The following is an 18,536-nucleotide window of genomic DNA, read 5'->3' on the forward strand; positions in this document are numbered from 1 at the left end:
ATGAAGCCTGATGCCCAAACAACGATTTTCCGCACTTGCTGGGACCGCACTACCACCGCCAAGCCTGGGCGCAGCATCCCCGAGGAGGACCTGTATCCCAGGCAAGACTGGAGCCAGAAACCCGAAGACTTGACTTTGGGCAAAGTCCTGGGTAAAGGAGCCTTTGGCACCGTGGTCTTGGGCCGGGAGGTGTCAACCTCCAGGGATTACGCCATTAAAATCCTGGAGAAAAAACGCATCAGTAAGAAGATGAAGGCGCGGTTTGTCTCCAGGGAGCTGGACATCCTGGCCCGCCTGCACCACCCTTTCCTGGTCAGGCTTTACTTTGCCTTCCAGGATGAAGAGAAACTCTATTTTGTCCTCAACTACGCCCGCAATGGAGATCTCGAGAGCTTTGTGGAGAAAGTGGGGCCTTTGGACGAGGCCTGCGCCCGATTTTACTCCGCAGAGATGGTGTCGGCTCTAGAATACCTGCACGGCCTGAATATCATTCACAGGGACCTGAAACCCGCAAACATCCTTTTAGATGGCGACATGCACATTCTAATCGCAGACTTTGGATTGGCCAAAAGATTGCACCCCAGGGCTAAGCAAGCCAGGGCGAAATTTTTGGTGGGAACACCCCTTTATATGGCCCCGGAAGTCCACCTGGGGATGAGTGCCTGTAAGAGCTCAGACCTCTGGGCTCTGGGGTGCGTGATCTACCTTCTCATGGCAGGGCTGCACCCTTTCCAAACTCAAAATTGGAATCTTACATTACAGAAAATCCTCAGCCTCGCCTATGACTTCCCAGAAGAATTCTCCCCAGAGGCAAAAGACCTGGTGGGGAAGCTTCTGGTCATAGATCCCACAAATCGATTAGGCTGTGAAGAAATGGGCAGCTATGGGGCCTTGAAGGAGCACCCATTCTTTGATAACATCCCCTGGGACAACCTGCATCTCCAGACACCTCCACCCCTCCCTGGATCCCTCGTCTTCACATCTGAAGATGAAAAGGACGCTGGAAATGTGGACGTTCTCCGCAGCCTAAATACTCCTTCAGCTTCTTGCCATTTCTTAACTGCCGCAGAGCCAGGCTCACGCCAACAGTCCACTGGGCCTGTGACTATCTTCATCAACTGGGTGAAAAGTCTTTGGAACTTTCCCTAGAATTTTCAGAAGAAGTAAAAGGACTGGAGAAACAGACGAGTGAGAACCCATGGCCACAGCTTGTAGACAATACCAAAATACCGAGAGTGGGAGCAGCTGAGAAGCACCAGGAGGGCTCCTTCACCCGGAAGGACACGTTTACCTGCCATCACCAGTCCCTGTTCACTGAAGGACTTCAAGTCAAATCCGATGGATCTTGTCAGCAAAGATGGAAAGGAGAAATCCCTTTGTCTCCCCGACAGTGACTGGAAGTCACGAATTTGAGGACCTTTTCTATTCACCCATATAACAATCTGTCACCTGGCAGTCTCCTATGGAAATATCCCAAATCTGTCCAAAGATCGAGAATTTTCTCAAGGAAAGCTTCCCTGGAGAGTGATCGGGCATCTGACAACTGCTATCTCTCTCTTGGACTCTTTGACCCTGAAGAAGAACCTTGGATGGCCAGCCCTGCTTAGAATCACAAACTGACATCCGTAGTGATATCTCAATCCCATCTTTTATCACTGCTGTCTCCTGCTCCACCTGCCTCTCTCTCATTGATCTTTGAAGCCTGGGGATTCTTTATTTTTTTCTGCTGAATATTGATTTTTAATTTGTTATTGTATTCCAAATCTCCTGTAAATAAATATTGGTATGTAGTTTGCATGCATGTGTCAGAAATCAATAAACTGCTTCAACCTTCTACCTTGCTTCCTCTAATTTTATGAACCAGAAGGTGTCCTGCAACGTGTCCTTCACTCATCCTTCTCCATAAGATTTCATGAATATAGTTCCACAGGAAAAACTGCCGTATAGAATTTTCTTAAGGCACAAGTTATTGCGATTCCACAGCAAGCAGCAGAGAGGCCTGTGTGGGCTTGGTCTTTCTCCTGCCTTTACCACTGAGCCGGGCATTCGAACGAAGTAAATGCTGTAAAATCCATCTGGACTCACAAGTCATATGTTCTCTTTGAAGCCTCTAAGCACTTAAGGAGGGGCCTGGAGGGAGTAAGGAAGCTATCACGGACTCCCTAGGGGAAAGACTTTCTCACAGAAACTTGTGCCAAGCTCCGAAAGACAAACACACTAAACAAGCAAATTTAACAAATCCCACAGCCTTTGCCTTCCAATGAGAGTCAAGGCATTCCCTGCCTTCCAGAGACTTACAATGTAAATGAGAGCTTTGAATCAGGCCATAGTTATATTAACTGCGTTGAAAGAAGAACATCGAGGGGTGGCTAGGTGTCGCAGTGCATAAAGCACCAGCCTTGGAGTCAGGAGAACCTGGGTTCGAATCCGGTCTCAGACACTTAATAATTACCTAGCTGTGTGGCCTTAGGCAAGCCATGTAACCCCATCTTCCTTGCAAAAATACCCCCAAAATCTCGGAGGGGCATAGTACACTACCTCAGTGACACCTCTCCACCCACAATCATGGGTAACCAAGTCCTGAGGCATTTGAAATTAGAATGAAAGTGTAAGGATGGCAGCTCAGGCATGGATGGATGAAAGGGGGCGTGGGGGGGGGGGGGTAGAGGATTTCAACTTGAGAAACAGAAACCAAAGAGATGAGTTCAGAGCCGCCTGGCTCATCTCGCTCAAGGCTGAGTGTCTCCTTCTAAGATGCCACTTAGATTAGGCACCTCCTGGAATCTTTGGGCTGAAAGGGGCATGAAGGATAACGGAGTCTATCCAGTGAAGAAAGTAAAGTCCTCGAGGAAACTGAGGTCACAGGAATGAATGGAGGCAAAATTTGAACCTCTCACTCTTTTGCTTTACACTGTCCCAACCTCCCAGGAAACGATTCTTCCTTCTTGCTTTATTCATTGAAGCTGTTATTACTAAGTCAGCTAGACGATAGAGTGGAAAGAGGCTTAGCACTCACTTCCAGAGGACCGGAGTTCAAAACCAGTATGAGAACTTTGCTAGCGTTGTGACCATTGGCAAGCGGTTTGACCCTGATCCCCTCTAATGCAGGGCTATCTATAATTCTCCCCTTTCTAACAGACCCCTAGGTGACTCTTGGAGAGAAACTGAGGCAGCTGAATTAACACAGCAACCCCTCACTCCAGTTCCATTCAGGTACATGTCCACGCATCCCGTCCCTGGTGTCAGTGTATCTTTCAGGGAAAGAAAATCACTTGGCTTAATGGGTGACTTAGTCATGGGTTCTGCATCTGAGCTCCATCCATTTGCGTTTGACATGTTTGGGTCATATATTTGATTCCCATGTGAAGGTCTTCACCTTTTTTAAGTGTTCACATGTACAATTCTGAGAAGTCACTTGCTTAGACCATTAACGTAACTGGGATCCAAGACATAAACATGGTAAGACAGCATGTTCCGTAAGAGAGCTGAGCCGACAGACAGAAAGACCTGAGTTTCCAATCAGCCTTCAGAAGCCAGAAAGGGCTTGGATTCTGGTGTGCCCACGGAGGCAGTCATTGCATCTGTCTGTTGCAGTTTTCTCATCTCTAAAGTGAGAACAATAATACCTTCCTTCCAGCAGTGTGGTGAGGTTCAAGCGGGAGCAGGATTGGTAGCAGAGGTGTGAAATTCGGCAAATAGGAATGGAGAAATCGATAAAGGAAATGAAGCCTTAATGCTAAATAACAGACATCTAGGTTGCTGGGAGAAAACCTTGAGAGAAAACCTTTCAAAGCTTGTGGTGGTTGAAGGTCTCTTTACCTGGTCAAGTCCCACCTCCACCCCACCCCCACCCCCGAGGCATCTGAAAGCAAAAGGGTTTGAAAAATCCCTTAGGGTCTGGGGAACTTTCTATCCCCTAAGAAAGTATTCATCTGTCATCCAAGAATCCTTTATTAAGTAAGTGTTTCTGCATTGTATGCTGGGTCTGTGATAGGCTCAGGAGAGATAGAGACCAAAAAAGGATGCAATAACCTCTTCTGCCCTGGGGATCCCCCAGGAACCCAGAAGGCTAGAAAGGGGATGGAGGGGCTTCCTTAGTCCCAGTGGAAGGAATTTATTTGGAGCAATTAACTTCGCTAACACAATCTTATCTGCAGGTCAAAAACACAACTTCGCTGATAAGAAAGAGGCTAGTTAGAGGTAGGAGTGGTCTGCCCAGTACCTCACTCCACAAGCCTCCATGGAGGCGGTTTTTTTGTTGGTTGCTCATTGGCTATGGTTTGTTCAGAATGAAGACCCAAAGGACATCACTGAATTAGAGGGAAGCGGCAGGCTTTGTTTGCTCAGTACCATAGAGACTGCACAGACTCATGCAAGGATGGAACAGGGAGTCTGTGCAAAGGCCGGAGGTGTTAACCCCTCAAGGGCAAACACGGGACGATGAAGGGTGAAGACTCCCAAAAGAAGCAACAGGAAAGGAAAAGGGGAGGTTAAAGGAGAGGGCGGGACAAAGCTGTCACACATTACTAAGCCACTTGGATGGGAGGATAAAGGAGAGTCTGAGAACATGGAAGGCTAGGGAATCGTTTTTTTGGAATTGTCCAACAGTCAGTGGGGAAAGACGTTGAGGGGTCACCAATGGAGGCCTAGAGAAACCAGCAGGTGTGGATGGCACGCAGCCCAAAGCTAGTACCACAGTCTCCAGGTCTCCTAACCAAACGATACAGCCTGCTCCCAAATAAAGTATACCCAAGCTTCCACGGAACCGCTAATGCCCACGAGCCAGGTCCCAGCACCCCTAGAGAGGACCTGCTTTCGGGGAAGGGCTGGAGCAAGAAACCCGAAGACTTCCCTTTTGTCAAAGTTCTGGCTACAGGAGAGTTCGCCCCGGTGGTTCTGTGTCCGGAGGGGGTGACTTCCCAGGTCTCTTCGATTGAAATGCTGAACAAAAGCAAATCATGAAAGAAGAGGCCCAAGCCGTGTGGCCTGGCTCCTGGATATCCGGGACCGCCTAAAAGCCCTTCTTTTAGTTCTAAGAACTAGAAATGTAAGTGCTTAGGAGAAAAGCTAGTAGAAAACATTTTTTAACTCTCTTCATTCAGTCAACAATCCTGGGGGCCCACCTCCAAAGACTTTTCATCCATTTCAATATATTTGAAACACAAAGACAAGAAAATGGATTCATCAATCAATAAAGTATCATTTATTACTTTTTTCTGAATTGTTTCGGGTTTGTGGAACTCTTAAGAAAGAAAGAGGAAAAAGAAGAGGATAGAATAACTTGGTCCAGTCCCAGGAAGCCCCCAGGAGGTGAAATAAAGCTAGGAAGGTGATGGAGGGGCTTCTTAGCCTTGGTGGAGGCAATTTATTTGGAGTCATTGCCTTCACTAGCACAATCAAACCTCCCGGTCAAAAATGCTACACCAGGGGCTGCTAGGTGATACAATGGATAGAGTACCGGCCCTGGAGTCAGGAGTACCTGAGTTCAAATCCGTCCTCAGACAATAATGACCTAGCCGTGTGGCCTTGGGCAAGTCACTTAACCCCATTTCCCTTGCAAAAAAAACCACCTAAAAATGCTACACCAGTTTGAGTGAGTTTAGTTAGAGATTGGGGTGGTTAATCCAATCATTCACACTACAGATCCTGATTATGAGGCTTCCTGGGTTGTTGTGTCCATGGTCGCTGTACTTGGTTCTAAATAAGACCAAAGGCCATCAGTCTTTGGGAGGAAAGTTGCAGAGTGTCAGAATGTGGCTCATCAGTGCAATCCAGACTGCAGAGACTCTACCGCAGGTCCCTCACCTCTCTGTGAGAACATCGGAGGTGTTAACGCCTGGGGTGCGAGCACCCGCCCATGAAGGTTGTGCTCCATAGGAGGGACACAAAAGGGAAGTGGGAAGGGGAGGGAATAAGAGAGGGCGGGACCAACTACCATAGTTAAATAATTCCCTCCGCTGGAGGGAATATCTCTGACAGCATCCAAGGGTTGAGGAGCTCGAAGCTGGAGCTGCCAAGCTGCTTGAGGGGAAAGACTTCGAGGGTGACATCCGTTCAGGCCTGGCTGTGGGGAAGAACTCCCCAAGCCAGTCGTGTTTCAGAGCTACCGTGCCAATAGCCACATCTAACCCAACGATGCGTCCCGATCCTCGACCATCGCCTTCTGAGGCTCCCCCGGACCCCGCTCCTGCAGTCAAGGCTGGGCTCAGCCTTCCTTGGCACGACCTGCATCCGACCCAACGCTGGAGCAAAAAGCCCAAAGACTTCGCTTTGGGAAAAGTCCTGGGGGAAGGAGCGTTCGGCACCGTGGTCTTGGGCAGGGAGCTGGCAACTTCCAGGGACTTCGCGATTAAAATCCTGAAGAAAAAGAAAATAAAGGAAAAGAACCAGGTTTGCTATGTCTACCGCGAACTGGACATCCTGGCCCGCTTGGACCACCCCTTCTGTGTCAGGCTTTACTGCTCTTTCCAGGACAAGAAGAAACTCTATTTTGTCCTCAGCTACGCCCAGAATGGAGATCTCGAGAGCTTTCTGCAGAAAGTGGGGCCTTTGGACGAGGCCTGCGCCCGTTTTTACTCTGCAGAGATGGTGTCGGCTCTGGAATACCTGCACGGCCTGGATATCATTCACAGGGATCTGAAACCCGAAAACATCCTGTTAGATGGCGACATGCACATTCAAATTGCAGACTTTGGATTGGCCAAAAGATTGCTGCCCTTGGGTAGCCAGGTAAGTGCCCACTCCTTCGTGGGTACGACTCATTATATGTCTCCGGAGCTCCTCCTAGGGAAAAATGCCTGTAAGAGTTTGGACCTGTGGGCCCTGGGGTGTGTGATCTACTACCTGGTAGCAGGGCTGCACCCTTTCCTAACCCAACATGACAGTCTTACATTCTCCAAGATCCTCAGCCTCGCCTATGACTTCCCAGAAGAATTCTTCCCAAAGGCAAAAGACCTGGTGGGGAAGCTTCTGGTCATAGATCCCACAAATCGATTAGGCTGTGAAGAAATGGGGAGCTATGGGGCCTTGAAGGAGCACCCATTCTTTGCAAACATCCCCTGGGACAACCTGCATCTTCAGACACCTCCACGGGTCCCTGGATTCTTAGTCTATCTGTCTAAAGGCAAAAATGGTTTGAGAAATGTTGCCATTCGCCAGAGTCTTAATCCACCTTCATCTTCTGGTTTCTCAACTAAAGGAGAACCAAGTTCGCACCAGCGGTCACCAGGTCGTGTGGTTAAATTCATGAAATGGGTGAAGAGTCTTTGGAACTGAACCAAGACATTTTGAAAGGGAAAAAAAGGCTTTTACTAGAGAAGGAGGGTCAGGGGACACATGGCATAGGTTAGTGAACAATCATGAAATACTCAAAATGGGACAAGATGACCAGCTAAAAGACTTGCTAGCAAACATGAGCTTGTTTGCCTAGACTCATCACTTCCTTCTCACTGAAGGACCTTACCTCTATGTGGATCGTGTAAGCTAAGTTTGGAAAGATGAATTCCCTTGGTTCCCAGAACTGTGACTGGAATTCAAGAATTTTAGGGTCTTTTCTATTCACACATCTAATAGGACTCATCACTTGATAGACCCAAGTGGGAGTGCTCATAATTGATGCCACAAAATCCAAGAAGTTTGTCAAGGCAGATGGTGGAACCATCTAGGGTCACTCGTCTCGAAAAGCTAACCCTCTAAGGACCCAGGACCTTGGCAGCTGTTTTCTTCCTCATTATCTTTGACCCATCAAAAGAATATTGGAATGTCAGCCCTGCTTTGAATCCCACAGAGCCATCCTAGGTCATGTTTGAATCCTACCTGGGTAATAGAAATAGATGATTTTGTCGTTCCTGCCTCAGCCCCCACTAACTTGTGTTTGAATAGCATTTGAAGCCTGGAGATTATTTAATGTATCTGTGATGGTTGACTTTTAAAATTTTATTGTTTTTCTTCCTTTTACATGCATGGATGTATATATAAATATGGGTGGAAGAGAAATAAATAAACGTCTTTTACCTACCACCTTGAATCTCGCTATTTTATGTGTCTGAAGTGTTCCTCATAAGTTATCTTTCCTTTTCCATGTCCAAAAGATTTCTTGAATGCATTTATCCAGTAATAACTGGCAAATATAACTCTTGGTAATTGGCTTTCCATTAAACTACAAAATCCTGAAAATTCAGTACAGGTTTGCCTTTTTGTCACATCCTCAGCAGTTAACATAGTCCCTTTTGAACAAACTAAATACTTTACCTGCATTCTCATTGAAGCTTCTTCAAACTGAGGGAGATTCCTCAAGGAAACAAAGAGCCCATTAAGGGATTCTTAGATGCTAGCCTTTCTAATAAACACTGAGGTATTAAGATCCTGAAGAAATAAAACCAAACCACAACAAAAAAACAGCCACTACTCTCTGCTGAAAAAGATTCCACCCTGTCACAGAACTTATAATCAATCCATATCTATTTTAACTGCATGTTATCTAAAAGAGTTAGAATTCACCCCTTCTTTGTCGAGGTTTACATTGCCTTTCAGGATGAAGAGAAAAACTCTATTTTATCCTCAACTATGCCAGAAATGGAGATCTACAAAACTTTGTGGAGAAAATGGGTCCTTTGGATGAGGCCTGCACCCACTTTTATTCTGCAGATTGTGTAGGCTCTGGAATCTCTGCAAAACCAGGATGTTATTCACAAGGACCTGAAACCCAAAAGCATCCTTTTAAATGGCGACATGCACATTAAAATTGCAGACTTTGGATCAGCCAAAACATTGCTTCCTGGTGCTAATCAAGCCGGGTTGAACTCCTTCGTGGGCTAATTATGTGTCCATGGAACTCCTCATGGGAATAGATGTGTATAAGAGTTCCAACCTGTGGGCTCTAGGTGTCATGATCTATCACCTGGCAACAGGGCTGCCCCTTTCCAAGCTCAAAATGAGTATCTCATATTCAATAAGATTCTCAAGCTAGCATATGACTTCCCAGAATGCTTTTTGCAAAAGGTAAAATACCTTGAGAGAATGTTTCTGGTTATAAAATGTACAAATCGACTAGGTAGTGAAGAAATGGGGAGCTGTGGAGTCTTGAAGGGTCACCCGTTCTTTGAAAAATATCACCTGGGATGATCTGCATCTTCAGACATCTCCACAGATTCACTGGATTATTAGTCATTGCAACTCAAGAGGAAAAAGACGTTGGAAATTTTGAAATTCTCCAGAGCCTCCTTCCATCTTTTTCTTCTTCCCTATCATTGGCTGAAGCAAAGCCAAGGTCCCAAGGTCACTCCAGCCTTCCTCTAATCCAGTGGAAGGCTACATTCATCATCTGGCTGAAAATTCTTTCGAGCTGGACCTACAGTATTCTGAAGAAGAAAAAGACACTTACTAGAGAAACAGGCTCATGGAAACCCCTGGCATTGGTTTGTAGACAATCTTTTATTTCTGAAAATGGGCCCAGTTGACAAGCAGTAGGTCTTCTTTCCCAGGAAGGGCCTGTTTCCCTATGGTCACCAGTTCCTTCTCACTGAAGTACCTCAACTCTAAGTCTCAAAAGGAGAAATCCCTTAGTCCCCACAATTGCACAGCAAATCAAGAATTTTAGAATCTTTATGATTCATACACCTCACAGGACCTAATAGAACCAAGTGGGAATGCTAATAAGTGGTGCCAGAAGATACATGAAGTTTATCAAGATAGATGTTGGAACCATTCATGGGCAACTGTCTGGGACCCGAGACCCTGACAACTGCTCTCTACATTGTGCTTCTTTGACCCCCCCCCCCGCAAAGAAGTTTGGATTGCCAGCTCTGCTTAGAATCACAGTCACCCCAAATCATGTCTGAGTGCCACCTATGGAGCAGAAGGGGATGTCTTTTCCCATCCTGCCTCATCCTCTACCAGTCTTTGTGTCAAAGATGACTGTGGTATGAGGATTAACTAACATGTGCATGAAGCTTGATTTTTATTTTATGATTCTATTTGTTCCACATTTGAACATATAATTAAAACATATAAATTACTTTTGCTTTCTAACTCGCTTCTTGCTGTATCATGAATCAGGTGGGTTCTCCTAAGATACCTTCCCTCATTTTCTCTATGAGATTTTAGGAATGTGTCTATACAGGAATAACTAGCCGAGGTAACTCTGAAGTGTGTAAAGTGCATTCCATTAGATGGCAGACTCCTGAAAAAGAATGCAGGATTGCTGTTTGTCACACTCTCAGTACTTGGACAGTCCCTTAAACAAGGCTTTCTAACTTTGTGTGCATACATTCTCATTGAAGTCTCTTAAACCTGAGGAAAGGACCTCAAGGAGCAAGGGGTTCGTTAAGTATTTCCTACATGCCAGGCCTTCTGATAAGCACAGATGTGCCAAATACTTACAGAAGAAAAAAAACAGCAAAGCCTCCACCTTCCAAGATTTTATGTTCTAATAAGTCAAAGCCTTCACCGTCCTCCAAAAACTTAAACTCTGTCACAGAACTTCCTTTCATTTTTTTTAGTGTTTTTTTTTTGCAAGGCAATGGGGTTAAGTGGTTTGCCCAAGGCCACACACCTAGGGAATTATTAAGTGTCTGATACCGGATTTGAACCCAGGTACTCCTGACTCCAGGGCGGGTGAATACGAGTGGTTTTAAGTAATACAAATAAGACTCAGCAAAAAGAAATGGAAAGAGAAATTTCATTTAAAAACTACAATATTGATAAAATTCTAAACTATCTACTTCTCAGGAAATGCAAGGGAATTCTATAATTTTAACTGCAAATCACAGTTGATAAAAAATGGCTTCTCAATATCTAGAAATAATAATAGTTCATGAGTAGGATGGTCCAGTATGATTTAAAAAACCCGATGCTATCTAAATTTAATTAGTCACTGAGATATCGAACTACTATTGAATTATTTCAACATTTGAGAATAAAAGCATAGTGACATTTACGGGGCAGAAAAAGTCGAGGCTACTAAGAGAATTAATGAAAAAGAAAAACCAAGGATGAAGGAAGCCTACCAATGACCAATCAGAGACTATGTTTCAAAGCTATAGTGATTAAAATAATTTTAGACTACTTTCAGAGAGAACAATCAATGGAGACATATTGAATAGATAATACTTCGAAGGAAGTGCATCTAATAATAAAAACAGAGATCCTGGAAAAAGAAGTCCCTGCTTGAGCTGCTAGTAAATTTGGAAATGTATGATGTAAGAAATGACATTTGGGAATGTATGATGTAAGAAATGACATTTCTTTTAAGTTTTTCTTCTGCTAAATTAAGTTATAAATACACATTTAGCCTAAATAAAAAGATTACATTGGAAAAGCTTAGAGGAATACTGCGAGAAATTATCTATAATATCTATGGATCGGGGAAAAAATGTTTACGATCAAGCCAGGAACACACAGGCCCAAAGACTATGAAAGGAACAATTTTCATCGCATAAAGTAATAAATAGGGAGGAAAATTTGCAGTCAGTTTCTGTGATAAAGGTCCTCTTTGCATTGAAAAAAGGGAGCGACAAACACACAGACACATACATGTATATAGATGTGTATGTATCATATAGACCGAAAAGAATCATGGTCCATTCCATAAATAATCTAAGGATATGAACCGGAGGAGTTCAAAGGAAGGAACCCAGGCCAACCGGTTTGGTAGGACCTTGCCTTCTAACCCAGAAGACGAAAGGTCAGCAAAATCTTAGGAATGAGTCACTGAGTGTCCCCCCCGGACTGGGGAGATCAAGAACAGGTCCGGATGCTCGGCCACACTCGGTCACAGGATCTGAGTTAACACCTGAGGTGTGAAGACCTGAAGGGGATGGGAGGGGCTGCTGGAGAGGACAGACCAAAAGGGGCGGAGAAACAGTGGGTCTGACCAAGCCACCAGAGTTCAATAAAAGGCACAGCGGGAGGGCAGGAAGACATTCTCTGGCAGACTCCGAGGTTGGAGGATCTCGAGTGTGGAGCCGCCAAGCTGACTTAGGGGACAGACTTCGAGAGAGGCATCCCAGGAGGCCTAGTGTGGCCAAGTCGATCCTGCCTTGTGGGTAAAGTCAAAGCTAGAGCCACAGTCTGCCCCTCTTCTAGCTCAGCGATGAAGCCTGATGCCCAAACAACGATTTTCCGCACTTGCTGGGACCGCACTACCACCGCCAAGCCTGGGCGCAGCATCCCCGAGGAGGACCTGTATCCCAGGCAAGACTGGAGCCAGAAACCCGAAGACTTGACTTTGGGCAAAGTCCTGGGTAAAGGAGCCTTTGGCACCGTGGTCTTGGGCCGGGAGGTGTCAACCTCCAGGGATTACGCCATTAAAATCCTGGAGAAAAAACGCATCAGTAAGAAGATGAAGGCGCGGTTTGTCTCCAGGGAGCTGGACATCCTGGCCCGCCTGCACCACCCTTTCCTGGTCAGGCTTTACTTTGCCTTCCAGGATGAAGAGAAACTCTATTTTGTCCTCAACTACGCCCGCAATGGAGATCTCGAGAGCTTTGTGGAGAAAGTGGGGCCTTTGGACGAGGCCTGCGCCCGGTTTTACTCCGCAGAGATGGTGTCGGCTCTGGAATACCTGCACGGCCTGAATATCATTCACAGGGACCTGAAACCCGCCAACATCCTTTTAGATGGCGACATGCACATTCTAATCGCAGACTTTGGATTGGCCAAAAGATTGCACCCCAGGGCTAAGCAAGCCAGGGCGAAATTTTTGGTGGGAACACCCCTTTATATGGCCCCGGAAGTCCACCTGGGGAAGAGTGCCTGTAAGAGCTCGGACCTCTGGGCTCTGGGGTGCGTGATCTACCTTCTCATGGCAGGGCTGCACCCTTTCCAAACTCAAAATTGGAATCTTACATTACAGAAAATCCTCAGCCTCGCCTATGACTTCCCAGAAGAATTCTCCCCAGAGGCAAAAGACCTGGTGGGGAAGCTTCTGGTCATAGATCCCACAAATCGATTAGGCTGTGAAGAAATGGGCAGCTATGGGGCCTTGAAGGAGCACCCATTCTTTGACAACATCCCCTGGGACAACCTGCATCTCCAGACACCTCCACCCCTCCCTGGATCCCTCGTCTTCACATCTGAAGATGAAAAGGACGCTGGAAATGTGGACGTTCTCCGCAGCCTAAATACTCCTTCAGCTTCTTGCCATTTCTTAACTGCCGCAGAGCCAGGCTCACGCCAACAGTCCACTGGGCCTGTGACTATCTTCATCAACTGGGTGAAAAGTCTTTGGAACTTTCCCTAGAATTTTCAGAAGAAGTAAAAGGACTGGAGAAACAGACGAGTGAGAACCCATGGCCACAGCTTGTAGACAATACCAAAATACCGAGAGTGAGAGCAGCTGAGAAGCACCAGGAGGGCTCCTTCACCCGGAAGGACACGTTTACCTGCCATCACCAGTCCCTGTTCACTGAAGGACTTCAAGTCAAATCACATGGATCTTGTCAGCAAAGATGGAAAGCAGAAATCCCTTGGTCTCCCCGACAGTGACTGGAAGTCACGAATTTGAGGACCTTTTCTATTCACCCACATAACGATCCGTCACCTGGCAGTCTCCTATGGAAATAGCCCAAATCTGGCCAAAGATCGAGAATTTTGTCAAGGAAAGCTTCCCCGGAGAGTGATCGGGCATCTGGCAACTGCTATCTCTCTCTTGGACTCCTTGACCCTGAAGAAGAACCTTGGATGGCCGGCCCTGCTTAGAATCACAAACTGACATCCGTAGTGATATCTCAATCCCAACTTTTATCCCTGCTGTCTCCTGCTCCACCTGCCTCTCTCTCATTGATCTTTGAAGCCTGGGGATTCTTTATTTTTTTCTGCTGAATATTGATTTTTAATTTGTTATTGTATTCCAAATCTGCTGTACATAAATATTGGTATGTAGTTTGCATGCATGTGTCAGAAATCAATAAACTGCTTCAACCTTCTACCTTGCTTCCTGTAATTTTATGAACCAGAAGGTGTCCTGCAACGTGTCCTTCACTCATCCTTCTCCATAAGATTTCATGAATATAGTTCCACAGGAAAAACTGCCGTATAGAATTTTCTTAAGGCACAAGTTATTGCGATTCCACAGCAAGCAGCAGAGAGGCCTTTGTGGGCTTGGTTTTTCTCCTGCCTTTACCACTGAGCCGGGCATTCGAATGAAGTAAATGCTGTAAAATCCATCTGGACTCACAAGTCATATGTTGTCTTTGAAGCCTCTAAGCACTGAAGGAGGGGCCTGGAGGGAGTAAGGAAGCTATCACGGACTCCCTAGGGGAAAGACTTTCTCACAGAAACTTGTGCCAAGCTTCGAAAGACAAACACACTAAACAAGCAAATTTAACAAATCCCACAGCCTTTGCCTTCCCAGTTTGTCTTCCAATGAGAGTCAAGGCATTCCCTGCCCTCCAGAGACTTACATTGGGAACGAGAGTTTTGAATCAGGCCCTAGTTATATTAACTGCGTTGAAGGAAGAACATCGAGGGGTGGCTAGGTGGCTTAGTGCATAAAGCACCAGCCTTGGAGTCAGGAGAACCTGGGTTCGAATCCGGTCTCTGACACTTAATAATTACCTAGCTGTGTGGCCTTAGGCAAGCCATGTAACCCCATCTGCCTTGCAAAAAAAAAAAAAAACAAAACAAAACAACAAGCCAAAATCTCGGAGGGGGATAGTACACTACCTCAGTGACACGTCTCCACCCACAATCATGGGTAACCAAGTCTTGAGGCATTTGAAATTAGAATGAAAGTATAAGGATGGGAGCTCAGGCATGGATGGATGAAAGGGGGCGTGGGGGGGGGTAGAGGATTTCAACTTGAGAAATAGAAACCAAAGAGATGAGTTCAGAGCCGCCTGGCTCATCTCGCTCAAGGCTGAGTGTCTCCTTCTAAGATGCCACTTAGATTAGGCACCTCCTGGAATCTTTGGGCTGAAAGGGGCATGAAGGATAACGGAGTCTATCCAGTGAAGAAAGTAAAGTCCACGAGGAATCTAAGGTCACAGGAATGAATGGAGGCAAAATTTGAACCTCTCACTCTTTTGCTTTACACTGTCCCAACCTCCCAGGAAACGATTCTTCCTTCTTGCTTTATTCATTGAAGCTGTTATTACTAAGTCAGCTAGATGATAGAGTGGAAAGAGGCTTAGCACTCACTTCCAGAGGACCTGAGTTCCAAACCAGTATGAGAACTTTGCTAGCGTTGTGACCATTGGCAAGCGGTTTGACCCTGATCCCCTCTAATGCAGGGCTATCTATAATTCTCCCCTTTCTAACAGACCCCTAGGTGACTCTTGGAGAGAAACTGAGGCAGCTGAATTAACACAGCAACCCCTCACTCCAGTTCCATTCAGGTACATGTCCACGCATCCCGTCCCTGGTGTCAGTGTATCTTTCAGGGAAAGAAAATCACTTGGCTTAATGGGTGACTTAGTCATGGGTTCTGCATCTGAGCTCCATCCATTTGCGTTTGACATGTTTGGGTCATATCTTTGATTCCCATGTGATGGTCTTCACCTTTTGTAAGTGTTCACATGTACAATTCTGAGAAGTCACTTGCTTAGACCATTAACGTAACTGGGATCCAAGACACAAACATCATAAGACACCATGTTCCGTAAGAGAGCTGAGCCGACAGACAGAAAGACCTGAGTTTCCAATCAGCCTTCAGAAGCCAGAAAGGGCTTGGATTCTGGTGTGCCCACGGAGGCAGTCATTGCATCTGTCTGTTGCAGTTTTCTCCTCTCTAAAGTGAGAACAATAATACCTTCCTTCCAGCAGTGTGGTGAGGTTCAAGCGGGAGCAGGATTGGTAGCAGAGGTGTGAAATTCGGCAAATAGGAATGGAGAAATCGATAAAGGAAATGAAGCCTTAATGCTAAATAACAGACATCTAGGTTGCTGGGAGAAAACCTTGAGAGAAAACCTTTCAAAGCTTGTGGTGGTTGAAGGTCTCTTTATTTGGTCAAGTCCCACCTCCACCACCCGCACCCCCGAGGCATCTGAAAGAAAAAGGGTTTGAAAAATCCCTTAGGGTCTGGGGAACTTTCTATCCCCAAAGAAAGTATTCATCTGTCATCCAACAATCCTTTATTAAGTAAGTGTTTCTGCATTGTATGCTGGGTCTGTGATAGGCTCAGGAGAGATAGAGACAAAAAAGGATGCAATCACCTCTTCTGCCCTGGGGATCCCCCAGGAACCCAGAAGGCTAGAAAGGGGATTTCCTTAGTCCCAGTGGAAGGAATTTATTTGGAGCAACTACCTTCGCTAACGCAATCTTATCTGCAGGTCAAAAACACAAAATCGCTGCTAAGAAAGAGGCTAGTTAGAGGTAGGAGTGGTCTGCCCAGTACCTCACTCCACAAGCCTCCATGGAGGTGGTTTTTTGTTGGTTGCTCATTGGCTATGGTTTGTTGTGAATGAAGACCAAAAGGACATCACTGAATTAGAGGGAAGTGGCAGCCTTTGTTTGCTCAGTACCATAGAGACTGCAAAGACTCAAGCACGGATGGAACAGGGAGCCTGTGCAAAGGCCTAAGGTGTTAACCCCTCAAGGGCAAACACGGGACGATGAAGGGTGAAGATTCCCATAAGAAGCGGCAGGATTTAGGAAATTGAGGCATATAGGGTTCAGGGAACTTGCCCATGGAGATGCAGCTACTAAATGCCTGGAACAGATTTCAACCCACAACTTCCTGATACCAAATAGAGCTTTCTGTCCAAGTGAGAAGGAGGAGTCTTAGGAATGAGCCTTGAAGGATGGAACTGCCATGAGGAAAAAAAAAACTGACTTGAATTCAAAGCTGGAGTTCACCTTAGTGATCACTCACGTAACATGTCATAAAATATCTGAGACAAAAACATGGCAAATGTCCTAGCTATGTGGCCTTGGGCAAGCCACTTAACCCCGTTTGCCTTGCAAAAACCAAACAAAAAAAAAAAAAACGTAAAACTGAAGGAACTGACCCAAGTCATTCAGTAAAGTGGTGGCAGAACCAGGATGTCAAATCACATTTCCTAATTCCCAATGCACAAATCATTTATTCCCCTTTGGGCTCAATTGTTTCCTTTGGAGAGTCACCTGGAGAAGGAAATGACAATCCACTTCCCTAGATTGTAAAGAAAAGCCCACTTGGGCTCACAAAGGTTTAGACAGGACTACTCATCTAAACAACAAACCAAAATAGTTCTTTCAGACAGATATGATGTTGAAATACAAATCAGGGAGGGTCAAAGCAAAACAAAAAGCAACAAAGAGAAACAAAAAGATTGTTAGACCCATACCTTTAATGGATGCAGAAGCACCTTTTTTAAATAGAATATTAGCAAAAAAGCAAAGACCACTGTATCAAAATTTGATACACAACGAACAGGACTGATTTACAGCAGAATGAAGCGTTGGATTGATATTAGGAAAAGTGTAAATTGAATTAACAAAATCAATAACAAAAAACAAAAAGCATATGATCACACACTCAGAGGCAGAAAAAATACATTAATAAAAAATACAATAAATACAATACGTAAATATGAATGTACATTTTCTTAACATGATCATAGTATATGAACTAAACCCAAGAGTAAACATTATATATAATAGAAATAAAATCGAGCCCTTCCCAAGAAAATAATTTGTGAAGAAAGGATGTTAAAAGGCATGCCTTCCGTTAGACCCAGAAATGAAAATACTGTCTAAGGATATAAGAAAGGGGGGGGGGGATTAGAGAATGAGCATAGCTAAAGGAAAAAATGAATATTTTGGTAAGAGAAGATATGATCATAGACACAAAGCAGTTAGAGCGTCCCGTTGAATGTAGCTGGAACAGTTTCAACGAAGAAAGAGTAAAATTAAAAATAAAGCCACACATCATATGAGTGGGGGGAGGTTAGGTTTTTGCAAGGAAAATGGGGTTAAATCGCTTGCCCAAGGCCCCACAGCTAGATAATTATTAAGTGTCTGAGACCGGATTTGAACCCAGGTACTCCTGACTCCAGGGCCGATGAATACGAGTGGTTTTGAGTAATACAAATAAGACTCAGCAAAAAGAAATAGAAAGAGAAATTTCATTTAAAAACTACAATATTGTTAAAATTCTAAACTATCTACTTCTCAGGAAATGCAAGGGAATTCTATAATTTTAACTGCAAATCACAGTTGATAAAAAAAATAATGACTTCTCGAGAAACAATAATAGTTCGTGAGTAGGATGGTCCAGTATTATTTTTAAAAAAACCGATGCTATCTAAATTTAATTAGTCAGTGACGTATCTAAGTACTACTGAATTATTTCAACATTTGAGAATAAAAGTATAGTGCCATTTACGGGACAGAAAAAGTCCAGGTTCCTAAGAGAATTAATGAAAAAGAAAAACCAAGGATGAAGGAAGCCTACCAATGACCAATCAGAGACTATGTTTGAAAGCTATGGTGATTAAAATCATTTCAGACTACTTTCAGAGAGAACAATCAATGGAGACATATTGAGTAGATAATACTTAGAAGGAAGTGCATCTAATAATAAAAACAGAGATCCTGGAAAAAGAAGTCCCTGCTTG

At 44.9% G+C, this 18,536-nt stretch overlaps 3 pseudogenes; all 3 read left to right on the plus strand.

The window, feature by feature from the left end:
- On the plus strand, positions 1-1,149 carry LOC141509840 (3-phosphoinositide-dependent protein kinase 1 pseudogene; annotated as a pseudogene).
- A 3,519-nt stretch (positions 1,150-4,668) lies between these two features.
- On the plus strand, positions 4,669-7,525 carry LOC141509848 (putative 3-phosphoinositide-dependent protein kinase 2 pseudogene; annotated as a pseudogene).
- A 4,566-nt stretch (positions 7,526-12,091) lies between these two features.
- LOC141509852 (3-phosphoinositide-dependent protein kinase 1 pseudogene) lies at positions 12,092-13,240 on the plus strand (annotated as a pseudogene).
- The last annotated feature ends 5,296 nt before the right edge of the window (positions 13,241-18,536 follow it).

Source organism: Macrotis lagotis, chromosome 1 (genome assembly GCF_037893015.1).
Source record: "Macrotis lagotis isolate mMagLag1 chromosome 1, bilby.v1.9.chrom.fasta, whole genome shotgun sequence".
NCBI lineage: Eukaryota > Metazoa > Chordata > Mammalia > Peramelemorphia > Peramelidae > Macrotis > Macrotis lagotis.